The following is a 14,428-nucleotide window of genomic DNA, read 5'->3' as shown; positions in this document are numbered from 1 at the left end:
GAATATGGAGTTTCAAAGATTATCAAGGAAGAAACCCCAACTAAGTACAAAATTGCTTTTCCCATGTATTCTAAAATACCATCTTCCAAAATATAAAGTGCAGATGAAGAGCCGATGTTGAAGGGCAAGAAGGTGCCGTGTGTGATCCTGCCCAGGGCCTGGCTGGGGCCTCCTAGATGCTCCTTCAGAATGAGCGTGTCATAGAACAGGTTCTAGGATTGGCCACAGCTGAGTGAGTAGTAGACTCCATTCATGCGGAGTGCCTCCTGGTAGGTTCATTATTACTCTGTTTTTATTTACCATCTGTTTTTCTCTAGCTAGGTCTTGACTCTGCTAACCGGGATCCCCCTGTGGTTTCGAGCTTGGACCTCAGCAGCACGAGGAAATGTAGCTCAGCGGCTTGTAACGGAAAGCATATGGACAGGTCCACGGCGTGGCATTTAGGTGCGTCTGAAACCCAGTCTTTCTCGTTCTGCATTTCACGATGTGCTGACAGCCCTTTAGTGTTAGAATTCATCTGTGCTTGACCTTGTCTTTGCACATGTCCCCGACAGTCTAAATGCAATCGTGGGAATAATTAATAGTTCCATTAATGCTAATGATAAGGTAATGGACTGCTTTAGGCCAAATTCCTTGTAAGCAGATTAAAGGAGAAATCAGGGAAAGTCTTGCTACTAACAGGTAGTGATAAGGTAGGAAGTAAATATTTTCATTTTCCTTTATATGCTTTTGACTTTTTTTGTCATTAAAATTTGAGTACTTATCGCCAGTTGAGGCCCTTGTCTGGGTCCCAGGTCTGAACCCTGGGGGTGAAGACGGAAGCCCTCTTTTTTTTCTAGCATTCCACAATTTAAGTAGTGATATTATTACATTACTTCCCCCCTCATCCCAAAGCTTGATAGGCTTTTGGTTATTTTAAATGTTTTGCTAATACAAACAATACTGCAATGAAATTTCTTGTACGTACTTTAGGGAGAATACCCATAAGTAAGTTTCTAGCAGTAGAATTGTTGGGTACAGTGCTTAATTTTTTAGTATTTTAAATTTTGACAAATTGTCCTATAGGGAAACTGCAAGAATTAACACTCCTATTAATAAATGTTCTCTCAAACAGGTTGTCTTGTCAAAACTAACTTATTCAGTATGGTAGGTATAGAATGTTATGTCGGTGGTACTTTTATTTATTTATTTCTAACTTACAAACTAAAATTCACAATTATAAATGCTTTCACAAATGCTAAAAAGGGTATCATTAAGATTTTTTTTTTCATTTTCTAATAGAAAGTCTATACTTACTATTAAAAAAAAAAAATAAGAAACAAAAAACAAACACGGTAATTCCAAGAATATAGGAGGAAGATCTTTGATCCTACCACCTAATGACACCACGGTGAGCATTTGTGGATTTGACTTTTTTCCTGTGTGCAGGTTTTTTTTTTTTTTCCTTAAGCCAGTATCAAATTATATGTAATCCATTCTTAAAAGTAATACTTATTAACCATGAGGGAGGTGAGGGGAAGACTGTTCTGTGGGGGGAGTACCTGCGAAATACGTGGTCTCTCAGCTCTCAGTTTCAGTTACAGTCTTTATATTTCAGTTCACACCTCTCTTTCTCTGCTCTGTGCACAGAACTTCTCTCTCAGATCTCTGGTCTTCGATGGGTGCTTGCCGGGTGTACATACCACCCCCAGCTCAAATTCAGCATGTCCAGACTTTGTTCATTACTTGCCTTGTCAAGCCCGTTTCCTTATTTAAAGGAGACACTCTTGTTCTTTCTTTAGAGGACCTCTTTGACACTAGATCTTTTGTTTTTTTCTCGTTCAGCTCACTCCCTCTATCCCTTTTTCTCACTGTCCCATCCACCATCCCAGTGGCCAGAATCCTTGTCCTTGGATTAACACAGTAGCTTCTTGACCTTTCGTCTTGAGATTTTTCAGCAGTGGACTCTCTGTGTTCTCCTCACCTGCCCAGAAGCTCCTGTTTCGTAAAGCTATGTTGCATTTACTCGGACTCCTTTGACCCTGCAGGGGTTTTCATCCTCCACTCCCCACTGTATGCTGTAGCTAAGTTGTTCTCGTGGCCTAGAGGCTGCCAGACTTCGGCCTACCTTGGTCTCCGTGGCGGCCCACCGCTCAGGAGACTCTGTACTCTGAAGCTGACCCCCCTGTCCTCCAAGTCCCACTTCCCCAAGTTCATTTCTCACCGTTTCTGGCCCTTTTGGGTTCCTTTCTCCGAGTGCTCATGCCCAGTTTGATAATTATCACGTCTCTATAATTCACTCACTGTTCCAGTCACTGAGGTGGCAGATGGCCTCACAGTAATCCATTTCCATCAGTGTGGAGACTCGTGGCAGTTTAGGAAACTAGCCAAACGATTGGTTTATTCCTCCCCCCGCCTCCTCCCCACCCCATACAGATCCTAAATATTAAGTTTACAAAGCTGAGAAGTGAGGAGGCCTGCCAGTTAGTGTGTTACCCGGAGCATGCAAGTGATAATTCACTGTCCGGGCAGTCATCGCTGAGAGCACCAGCTCTGCCTGGAGCTGGCAGCATGCCGACCAGGTGCCCGGGTCTGATTTTGGGCACAATTTAGAAGCTGATCCATAGATGTGGACGGACTTGGTTAGAAACTGGATTAAAGACTTGGAGCGGTGAGGAAGTGTGTTTTATTGGTGGCTGATTTTGAGAGGCTGCATCTGGTAATTCTGGAGTCTTTGGTTTATAGACTGTGTGCTGTTGACGTCAGTGTCCCACTTTCTCCTAACTAAACATGTTATATAAAATGCTCATTGTTCATAGTTTGATTGGTTGCAACAAGAGAATTAAATATTTACTGGAAAAAATGGGTACTTTCAAAAACCTTTGTAAACACTGGTGAAGATCAGGGAGCTTGCATAAGAAGGGAAGGACGATGGTTACTATGGAACAGTTACTATGAAGGGACTCCAAGCACATTAGGTGAGCGCTGGCCTTTTCGGTGGGATGGGTTATAAAATCAGTGTGTTAGTGTTGGATTAAGACCAGCTGTTGATAAATTGCCTAAGTCCTTGGCTGACTTTGGTATGGAAAAATCTCATCAATAAATATGTCCCAGTCCTTCTAATGATAATTTTTTTTTTTTAAACGAAAATGCAGGTATTATTCTGTTTCAGCTTTGCCATACGAAACCAGAACTTGCAGTTCAGTAGTTACAATGCCCCTCTGGCTCTGAGACCCTTAGATGGACGCTGTTAGTTTTATTTAGGTTCTTGTGCTGGTTCTGAGCTTCCAGTGCGGAGCCCCTGGATCCCTTAGGACCTTCAGCTTGTGCTCGCTGTCAGCCCGTGAATTTTTGCTTTGGATTTTTCCACATCTGGCTCCCTCCCACCTTCCAGGGAAGGGAAATTAGGTTATGGAAGCTGCTCCCCTCCATCAGGGAAAGCAGATACCAGGAAAAGAGAGAAGTTAGGCAGAGTATACAACCATGGTAATCATGACCACACTCCACCGAAAGAGTCTTTTCCGTACTTAGATTGTTACCCGCACACCGACATGTAACACAGGCCCGGCCATGTCTCCACCCCCAGCCATCAGAACAGACCCTGTATTACTGGGCTACACCACCAGCTCTGTAGCCTGCACCCCGGCGCCCTCATTTCTTTGAAATAAAGAATTTGATGACCCAGAAAAATCTGAAGAAGTACACTACTGTTTTTAGATAAAAACAGCCTTTAGGGATGCCCGGGTGGCTTAGTAGATTAAGCAGCTGCCTTCAGCTCAGGCCATGATCTCAAGACCCTGAGATTGATCAGGTCCCGCATCGGGCTCCCTGCTCAGCAGAGAGTCTGCTTCTCCTTCTCCCTCTGCCTGCTCCCTGCCCACCCCCCAACCCCACTTCTGCTCTCTCTCTTGCTCACTCTCTTTCTCTCAAAACAAAACAAAACAAAAAACAACTCACAAAAGCCTTTAGAAGTAGTTAGAATATAGGGCTATGAGGAAATAGAGGAAAGTCAGGAGTCCCTGAGCACAGTAAGTTTGCAAAACATTCAGAACGCCTCCTTTCTGACCACACTTTGGTCTCTTTACTCAGCTTCTGTCAGCAAGTCCTTGGAAATGAGAGGCTGAGCATCTCGTTACAAGGATTGGAGTGCTGTACTTTCTCCTTCTGGTTTGTCTTGCCTGTGTATTTACTTTATATTGTCCATAGGCAATGACTTCAGGTTTAAAAATTAAAATAGGGGCACCTGGCTGGCTTGTCTGTAGAGCCTATGATTCTTGATTTTGGGGTTGTGAGTTCCAGTCCCACATTGGATGTGGAGATGACTTTATAGAAAACCCAAATCTTTAAAATGATACATACACTGTAGAAAAATAGGAGCAAAAAGTCATAATCCTCTCATCTGGAGTTAATCAGAAAATCACAAAACACTTGGGCATTTCCCCTTCATTTTGTGTGTGTGTATGTACACACTGTAATGGGGATATCATGTATGTTTCCTCCACTCAGGGATACACTCAGCACATTTCCTTCCATGTCAGTGAGTACTTCTGTTACCAGTTTTTAAATCCCCACAGTGTTCTGAGAACGTATCTACGCATTTTTTTTTAGAGACTATATGAGAGCAGGGGGAGAGGGGTGGAGGGTAACAGAAATTTTTAAAAAAGATTTTATTTACTTATTTAAGAGAGAGAGCGTGTACAGGAGAGCATGAGTGGAGAGGAAGGGCAAAGGGAGAAACAGATTACCTGCTGAGCAAGGGAGCTGGGTGAGGGGCTCAATCCCAGGATCCTGAGATCATGACCTGAGCCGAAGGCAGACTTTTAACTGACTGAGCCACCCAGGTGCCCTGGGGGAGAGACAATCTTAAGCAGGCTCCATGCCTAGTGTGGGGCCTGACAAGGGGCTCGATCTTATGGCTCTGAGATCATGACCTGAGCTGAAATCAAGAGTCAGACTCTTCACTGACTGAGCCACCCAGATGCCTCAGAATGTATCCACAATTTAACCTACCAGTTTAGGCATTAATATTTTCCCCTTCAGGTTTGGATTATTGTACACATTATTTTAGTGAATGTTCTCATAATTTAAAAATTGAGCCTATTTTAATTATTTTGTTAAATACACTAAGAGTAGAATTGTTGGGTCAGAGGCTATATGTATTTTTAGAGCTTTTGATGTTGTTAAATGGCCATCTAGAAATGTTAAACCAATTATTACTCCCACTAGCAGCTTATCCAAGTGCCTGCCTACTGAAGGAACATTAATTATTCAGTAATCTTAAGATTTGTTGAATGAGTTATAAGTGATACATTTTATTTGTGCTCTTTTAGACTTTTCACATTTTTAAAAAATGTCTTTTTTTTTTTTTAAGGTTTTATTTATTTATTTGACAGACAGAGATCACAAGTAGGTGGAGAGGCAGGCAGAGAGAGAGGGAGAGGGGGAGAAGCAGGCTCCCCGCTAAGCAGAGAGCCTGATGCGGGACTCGATCCCAGGACTCTGGGATCATGACCTGAGCGGAAGGCAGCGGCTTAACCCACTGAGCCACCCAGGTGCCCCTCTTTTTTCTTTTTTAAAAAATTTTATTTATTTGACAGAGAGGGACAGTGAGAGAAGGAACGTAAGCAGGAGGCAGTGGGAGAGGGAGAGCAGGCTTTCCGCTGAGCAGGAACCCGATGTGGGGCTCGATCCTAGGACCCTAGGATCATGACATGAGCCAAAGGCAGACGCTTAACTACTGAGCCACCCAGGTGCCCCTAGACTTTTCACTTTTTTTTTTTTTTAAGATTTTATTTATTTGAGAGAGAGAGTGAGAGAGAGAATGAGAGGGGAGAAGGTCAGAGGGAGAAGCAGACTCCCCATGGAGCTGGGAGCCTGATGTGGGACTCGATCCCCAGACTCCGGGATCATGACCTGAGCCGAAGGCAGTTGCTTAACCAATTGAGCTACCCAGGTGGCCCCTGACTTTTCACATTTTTTATAAGAAAGCTTATACATGACTAGACTCCCATCAGCAATACAGTGAGAACCACATTAAATTAGAAAGTAAAGCCTCTCTGCCTACTTGTGATCTCTGTCAAATAAATAATAAATAAAATCTTTAAAAAAAAAAGGGAATTTTGACAGTATTAGGAATTCTTACAGCCACACGGACTTCTCCCCCACCCCAGGCAGACTACTTTTTAAACATGTGTGGCAAGGTGTTCTGAAGCCAGTTTACCTGAAAACTGCCTTCCTGATCTGGTAGCTCTCTGGATAATTTTTAGGCATACCCTCCATTCTCTGAAATCGTATTTTTTTGTTAGCCAAAACTTAGGAAACATGTAGGTTCAGAAAAACGTGAGTTCCTCACTGTGTGACCTCAGGAAGAACATACGTTTGAACAACGAGGGATACTTGGTATGGATTGTGGTTGTTGCTTTAGAGGGAACAGTAAGGGAGGTGTGCGATTTGATTTGGATTTTAAGGGGTCTGGGAAGGATTTTCTGAGGAATTGGTAATTTAGGCAAAGATCTGAAATGTAAATGGGGAATTCTCTGGATGTTACATCCTTCTAGGATTCAATAATGCCTGCCATTTTGAAGGCCACCCCAGTCTGTGACCCGACCCTTCGCTTACCTTTTTGCCTTCATCTACCAACTTCTTGACCATTCCTAATGAGAACATTGGCCCCTGTTTTGCTCCCTTTCCTCCCACTGTTTCTTCTAACATTGTTTTTGAGTTCTTGGCTCCTCAGGCCTCTGAACCTCACCCTCCCTTCACGGGATCCTTTCTGGCAGTTTTACTTCGAGTTACTTCAGCTCTCCTGAGCTTTGCCTTCTCCCATATGACACTTGTGGAGTCTCTGCGCACAACCTATCCTTCATTAGGTCTCATTTGTTCTCTCCTGTTTCTTGTTCTCCTCAGGCACTTTGGCATTCTCTGGCTTCCTCTTCCCTTCCGCACTCTTTGTACCCACTGTGGGTGCCACAGGGAGTCATGTGACTGTCCTCTTACTGACATCTTGGTTTCCTCAATGAACTGTCTGGGTGACTTACCAGCCTTCTTCAGTGGCACAGTCCCGTTTTTTAGTTCTTCCATGTTTCTTGTCCCGTTACACTCTGCTGGAGAGAAACCAGGTATCAGAGTGACTTTCTCCTTCACCTGTTTACAAGTTCCGGGCTCACCCAGACCCTTGACTTTTTTTTTCTTCTTCCTTACGGGAGTCCTTTCACTCCTCTTTCCTCCAGTGTCCTCCTCCATCTCTCCTCTCCACCATGACTTCCACTTCTTAGTTCATTAAGAAAACAAGTCATCCGATAGATGCTCCCTCAACTTCCTGCCCTCCTCCCTCAGCTAGTATTGAGAGACTGCGGCTATCTGTATACATCTCTGCCCACTTTGTTCCACGGAGGATATGAGGCAACCCCACAGATGGTCTGTGTGGAACTGTTTTCATACATCCTGGAAGTTTTCCTGCCAGGGCCACAGGAGAACCACTTTCTGCTCCCAGTGGCATCATTAGGACTTCTAATCCCTGGTTTACAGAGATATGTTTGTGTTTTCACAGAAGGCAGAGTCTTAGAAGTGGCCCAGCCCTCAGGCAGTGGCAGGTTAAATGACCTCTTGAGTCGAAAGAGCCCATCCGGGGCACAGTCAGGGCTGGACATGCCATCGCCTCTTCAGCAGCCTTGCCTTATCTTAGATGAAAATACTTTAGATGGACGTTTCCCCCCCTGAGTGGGAGGTAGGGTTGGAGGTGACGAGGACATGAAATTTATTTATAATTAAAGAAAAATGGATAGTAGGTCTACAAGGAACAAAGTCACAGAGCTTCCAAGGACAGACAAGGCAATTAGGTCTCCTTCCTGTCTGACTGCAGCTCCGTTCTTTGCAGGCAACTACTTGTACCAGGTTTTACGTGTCTGTTTTGTGTATCCTTTGGTAAGAGTTTAATTGTGAAATTGTGAAATTTCAGATACAAAGAAAATGAAAGGATGAACACTCATACCAGATACTCAGGTTTAATAAATCTAAACATGCTCTTGTCTTTGCTTTAGGTCTTTCTTTTATTTTTATTTTTTAATTTTCATTTATTTTATTCATTTATTTGAAAGAGAATGAGAGAGAGAGAGAGAGTATGAGATCGGGGAGGGTCAGAGGGATAAGCAGATTCCCCACTGAGCAGGGAGCCCGACGCAGGACTTGATCCTGGGACTCCAGGATCATGACCAGAGCCAAAGGCCAGAGCCAAAGGCAGTTGCTTAATCAGCTGAGCCACCCAGGCGCCTCTGCTTTAGGTCTTTCTTTAAAAACAAAAAAACAAAAAAACATTTTAGATATCCTCTTTGTATTCTTTGCTAGTGTCCTCTCCTTCCCTTCTCTCCCATATTTTTACCGTTTTTTGTTTTTGTTTTGTTTTGTTTTGTTTTGTTTTTTAAATAGGAGGGAGAGGGCAGGGAGGGGCAGAGGGAGAGAATCTCAAGCAGGCTCCACAACCAGCGCAGAGCCTCACATGCCATCATAGGACCCCGAGATCATGACCTGAGCCAACATCAAGGGTCGGAAGCTCAAGTGACTGAGCCACCCCTTGTATTTTTACTTTTGTATTACATGTTTATATACCAATAAAGCCACATTCAGTCCCACATTCAGTATTGACTACATGATTTAAAACCTTAAGTAATAGATGTCATGTGGTCTGTATTCTGCAGCCTGCTTGCTCATTCAGGAATGTTCTCAAGGCATGTTGACTCAAGCTGCTAGATAGAATTCATTTTAAGTGCTCTTTTTGAATTCTGTTTGAGCCTCAGAACTTTCATATTCTGTTGATGTGTGGTTGTGTACTATTAAAAGCAGGGTCAAGATGCTGGGGCACGGCATTGCTAAATCATAGTGCAAACATGTCTACAACCTACTAGATGCCACCAAATTGTTTTGCCGAGAGTTTGAACCAATTTACATCTCTGGCAACAGAGTGGGGAAGTTCCTGTTTATCCACAAGTCTTGCCAGCAGTTGGTATTATTAATCTTCTTTCTACCGGCCTTATCTGGTGGGTGTGGAATGACCTCATTAATAGGGTTATGCCACAGTTGGTTTATCCATTCACTGGCTAAAGGTGAACGAGTCCAGATTTTGGCTAATACAAATAAAGCCACCATACACACTTATGTGCAGGTGTTTCATTGAACGTAAGTTTTCATTTCTCTGGGTAGTTAGCTAGGAGTGCTGTTCCTGGGTCATAGGGTAAATGTATCTTTTAACTTTGTAAGAAATGGCCAAAATGTTTTTCCAAAGTGTTCGTGCCATTTTTACATCAGGAGTGTATGATCGTTCCAGTCACTCTGTATTCTTATCAGCATGTGGTGTAGCACCTTAGTTTTAATTTTTGTTTTAGCCATTAGTAGGTCATATCCTTTTTTAACACAAAGAATTAAATTTTTAAAATTGGATATTTTAAAAGGACTTGAAGTAATAGATTTTTTGCTATTTTTTAAAAAGATTTCATTTATTTATTTGACAGAGAGAGCATAAGTAGGCAGAGAGGCAGGCAAAGAGAGAGGGGGGAAGCAGACTCTGCTGCTGAGCAGAGAGCCGGACGCAGGATCTGATCCCAGGACCCTGAGATCATGACCTTAGGTGAAGGCAGATTCTTAACCCACTGAGCCAGCCAGGTGCCCCTGATTTTTGCTATTTTTTTTTTCCTCCTTTAATTCAAAATCAGAGCATTTTGTTAGATGTGTGAGAATCACCAAAGAGTGATAATGGAGGCGGTACAATATAGTGCAACATTCGCAGGCTGCTGCTAGAAAATTGGGTAAAGGTGTTTTTCTTGCTGCTGTCAGCAAAGCTCTTTAAGTTATGATCTCTTTGATTTACCGATTGGACTTTTTTTTTTGGATTGCTTTTCCTGGAAAATATGTATTAAAACTTTACAGTGAAGCGTATGCAGTCCCCATTTTAATGACATCATACACCTACTTATGATCCGCCTCCCCCCACCCCCGCCAGGCCTCAAATAAGATTTAATTTGAGAATGCTTGTTGCATTATGAAAAACAGAAGTGCTGAAACCACAGATGTAGGCCAACACCCTTATTTTACAGAGCAAGACGTTTGAGGCCCACTGGTTAATGAATCCCACGCCCATACCCCCGTGTGCGTGTACCGGGCTTCTGGGTTCTAGGGACGTGCTTTTGCGCTGACCCTGGAGCTCTGCTGCATTGTGCTGACCAGGCCATGCTGTAGCCTGTACCTGGGGTTGGGAGGCTATAGTCTTCCTAATGGATTTGCTTTGAGAGTTGGAGAAATTTGATTTTACTCTCAGTGATGGAGTTCTGGCATGCACTGTCAGCACACATTCGGAGCTGTGCTTTGAGACCGTGAACCAGTGGCTGGTCTTTAAATGTCAGAGAAGCGAATTTAAGGTGAACAGTGAATTTACTTCACTCACCCAGATGTTTACCCTTTACCACGATGCCTCCCTTTGAAGGAAAATAACGCTCATCATCATTCATCTGGGTTTTAAATACATACTGATCTGTTTCCCTTTGAGAATTTAGTCACTGGGCTTATTCCAAAATGTGTTGTCTTGCCAGATTGTGTCTCCGCATGCTTTGTTTTGTTTGTTTTTATTTAAGAGTATAGTTCAGGCAGTTCTAATATAACCAAATGTGAAATAGAAGCTCTTTTCTTTTATGTAATTTGGCACCTTTATTTCTTACTGGTTCACCATTGTTAGCATACTGATGGATTAATACAGCTCAAGATGGTTCTTGCAGCCAGCAGGGGGTGGGTGTGGGGGGTGGGGTGGTGGTGAATAGGACTTACTTCCACTCATATCCCACCGGCCAGAACTTAGTTACGTGGCCATGTCTAGCTGCAGAGGAGGCTGGGAAGTGTTTCCTGAATTTTGTTCATTCTGTGCCCAGCCTAAAATCAGGGTTTTTCATTTTTATGTTATTTGTTTATTTTAATTTTCTTTTTTTAAAGATTTTGTTTGAGAGAGAGCGAGAGTGCCAGAGAGAGCATGCACAAGCAGGAGAAGTAGCGGGCAGAGAAGCAGGCTCCCCACTGAGCAGGGAGCCCCATGTGGGACTTGATCCCCAGGACCCTGGGATCATGAGCTGAGCCACCCACCCATCCCAATCAAGGGTTTTTATAACAATTAATTGATGAGAAAACTCTTGGAGACACCTGCTGGCATCTGACACTTCTGATGAAATATAGAAGTTGCCACACAAAACAATGCATGGTTGGAAATAAGTTGTATATGAAATGTGTCTTAATTCTGTTTACTGTTCTGTATATTTGAAATTATCCAAAATAGTTTTTTTTTTTTTTTTTTTTTTTTTTTCAAAATAGTTTTTTGAAACAGTTTTGTATTTTCCAGTTTACTTTACGGAGAGCTAGTTAAATTTTGTAACACTAGGGGGTGCTGTTAGTCAATGCGTTTGCTGTTTGTGTTTCTAGAACTACTTTTTTTTTTTTAAACCCCCAGGTTGGCTCATTATAGAATCAGAGCAGGTTTTGTCCAGCTGATAATTCTAAACCTTCTTTGTTGTTTTACTCAGTTTTCAACATTTTTCAGCATTGAAATGTCAGTATATAACATTTATTTGGAAAGACAGAAGTAAGCACAACCTATAAGGAAGGGTATTTTTCAAAACAATTTAGATTTTGTCCTTAAAAGGAAAACATAAACTAGAGATTGCATTAATCAAATTACATATTTTCAAATGCGTAATTATTTCTGAAAAGTTAAACATTTTTTTTTTTTTAGTATTTGTCTTAAGTTTAGCCTTTTAGTTGTTTTGCATGATTTTTTGTTCCTAAATTTACTAACCTTATAGGTGCTAAGATTTGAGCTGCTTCTCATTTGTCCCTTAATACAATGGGAGGGGCATAAAACTTAGAAAATCGATGAACAAAAAGAAGAAATACTCAGAATCCCGCTTTATAGAGATGACCACTGTAAAGTAATTGGGGTATTGCCTACTTTCCTAGTTTACTTGTCCATGTGTGTATACAATGCTTCACAAAAGGGAGAAATTAATATAGGTTAATGCTAGTGCTAAGGATGTTTTTTCTGTTTTTCATTTTGTAACTCCCTACCTTTCTGACATATCTTATTCTAGGTTTTTATTTTATTTATTTATTTTTATTATTTTTTAAAGATTTTATTTATTTATTTGACAGAGAGGGAGAGAGAGATCACAAGTAGGCAGAGAGGCAGGCAGAGAGAGAGGAGGAAACAGACTCCCTGCTGAGCAGGGAGCCCGATGCAGGGCAATCCCAGGACCCTGGGACCATGACCTGAGCCGAAGGCAGAGGCTTTAACCTACTGAGCCACCCAGGCGCCTCTTATTCTAGGTTTTTAAACTCTTTTTCTGAGTTAGACCCATTACCTATAAATAATTATTTTGTCTTTGATTTTCCAATATTAGCACTTTGTTTTTGTTAAAGATTATATTTATTCATTTGAGAGAGAGGGAGATCACAAGCAGGGAGTGGGTGGGAAGAGTAGAGGGAGAAACAGACTCCCCTCTGAGCAGGGAGCCTGATGAAGGGCTCAATCCCAGGACCCCGAGATCACAACCTGAGCCCAAGGCAGGTGTTTAACCGACTGAGCCATCCAGATACCCCCCAAGTATTAGTATTTCAAAACCTTTTTCTTACTGTAGTTGTTGGGACAGTTTTCTGTAATGGAGGCTATCAGACTCCTTCTGTTCCTGGCTTTAATGGACACCTCTTAGGGTTTTTCAGGGCTATGGCATGAGATGGGGATTCTTTTTGAGGACTTTTTTTCTTCTGTGTTGAGAGTGCTAAGAGTTTTTTTTGTTGTTTTTTGTTTTTTAAAGTATTTTATTTATTTATTTGACAGAGATCACAAGTAGGCAGAGAGGCAGGCAGAGAGAGAGGAAGGGAAGCAGGCTCCCCACTGAGCAGAGAGGCCTATGCAGGACTCAGTCCCATGGACCCTGAGATCATGACCTGAGCCGAAGGCAGAGGCTTTAACCCACTAAGCCACCCAGGCGCCCCATGAATGTGCTAAGAGTTTTATTTGAAAATTGATGCTGAATTGTATCCCGTGCCTTTTTGGTTTTTGTTTATCTTAAAAGTTTTTTTTCTTCTACCCATTGATGTGAGTTGTAATACTAACTTTTTTTCTTTTCTTTGTCAAGCTTGTGATCTGGATGATGCTAGATTTCTAAAATGGCTGATAGGTTTTTTTTATTTTCCTTCTCCAGTGCTCTGAACCTGAGTAGCCTAGGAAGTTCTGTTCCTTAGTGCTTACAGACATTTGCCTAGGAAGCTACCTGGACCCATATATTTCAGAGTGGAAGGTCTCTATCTGCCTTGGCCTTGGGAGGCTTGTTTAAGAAACTTCTTGGCTGTATTTATCTTTTTTTTTGCTTTTCTAGCCTATTTTTCTTTCTCTCATTTCTTGTCCTTTAGGGTATTTTCTTACTTAACTCTTTTTTGTTGTAAGGGTGTTTTTACAGTTTCAGTTTCATCTTTGACCCAACAGTAATTTGGGAGAAAGGTTAAAAATTTGGAAGTTGTTACAACTTCGTTGATTAACAATTCTTTTGATCTCTTGTGGCATTATGGTCGGGCAATGAGAGATAATAAAGGCTCCTTTTTGTGGGGGATTGAACTTTTCATTTGGCATGATGGCCAGTTTTCACAAATGCTCTTTAACCAGTAGAAGGAAGGCTCTATTTTCTGGTTGTGCATAGTTTGGTACCTAATATGTTAGCTTTATCCATTAAATCGGTGACATTTTCTCATCAATAAAAAATAAAGCTCACATGAAGATGGAGCCCTTGCCCCTGTCTCTCCACCCTCTTGTCCCCATCTTCTTGGAGACACTAAGGTACATTTATGAACTGTTGGTCCTTTCTTCCGTATTGTTAGCCAGTGTGGACTTAATTTCAGCGAAATAATGCTTGGAACATAAAAATTGACATAGTATTTCTGTTGTGAATTCTTTCCCTCTTTCCCCCTGTTTAATTCATTGTGTCTGATATTTAAGAAATAATGAGGCAGGCAGCATTAACGTTGCTTTATTTTTGTTTCACTTTGCTTAAGGTGTATTTCTGGGCGTTGGCATTTGTATTCTGACACATCTGAGAATACTTTGAATTTAACTCATTTATAGGTTTAGTTTGTGTTATAGTCTGTGATGTTTCAAATTTTAATAGTGGTTTCCTTTAAATAAAAAAAAACACTAAAAAACAAATAAATCACCTCCCAAACAAACAAACAAAACCTTTTCTCTGTAATTATCACTAAGATCTAACGGTGTTTTCAAAGTCCTGCTTGTTTGGGAGATGGGTTTAAGCATTATCTTATTCCCTGTCTTCAGATAGTGTAATCTTGCTGGATCTGCTTTATTGTTATTAGTTACATTTTTCATGTAACCTAGCATAGGCTTAGGGAATAATTTGACATATAGGTTCAGTTT

At 41.7% G+C, this 14,428-nt stretch overlaps 1 protein-coding gene across 2 annotated transcripts in view; it reads left to right on the top strand.

Annotated features, from left to right (window-relative positions):
* Window positions 1-14,428, top strand: part of SLC23A2 (solute carrier family 23 member 2) — a 131,698-nt gene that overhangs the window by 25,995 nt on the left and 91,275 nt on the right. Inside the window, exon 2 of one of the 2 annotated variants that reach the window (XM_080812904.1) lies at window positions 318-444. The exons of the other annotated variant lie outside the window; for it this stretch is intronic. The gene's annotated coding sequence lies outside the window, so the exon portion shown is untranslated. The remainder of the gene's footprint in view (window positions 1-317; window positions 445-14,428) is intronic. 2 annotated transcript variants of the gene reach the window in all.

Source organism: Martes martes (assembly GCF_963455335.1).
Source record: "Martes martes genome assembly, chromosome: 9".
In the NCBI taxonomy this organism is placed as follows: domain Eukaryota; kingdom Metazoa; phylum Chordata; class Mammalia; order Carnivora; family Mustelidae; genus Martes; species Martes martes.
This window is presented reverse-complemented; position numbering and strand designations above follow the sequence as displayed.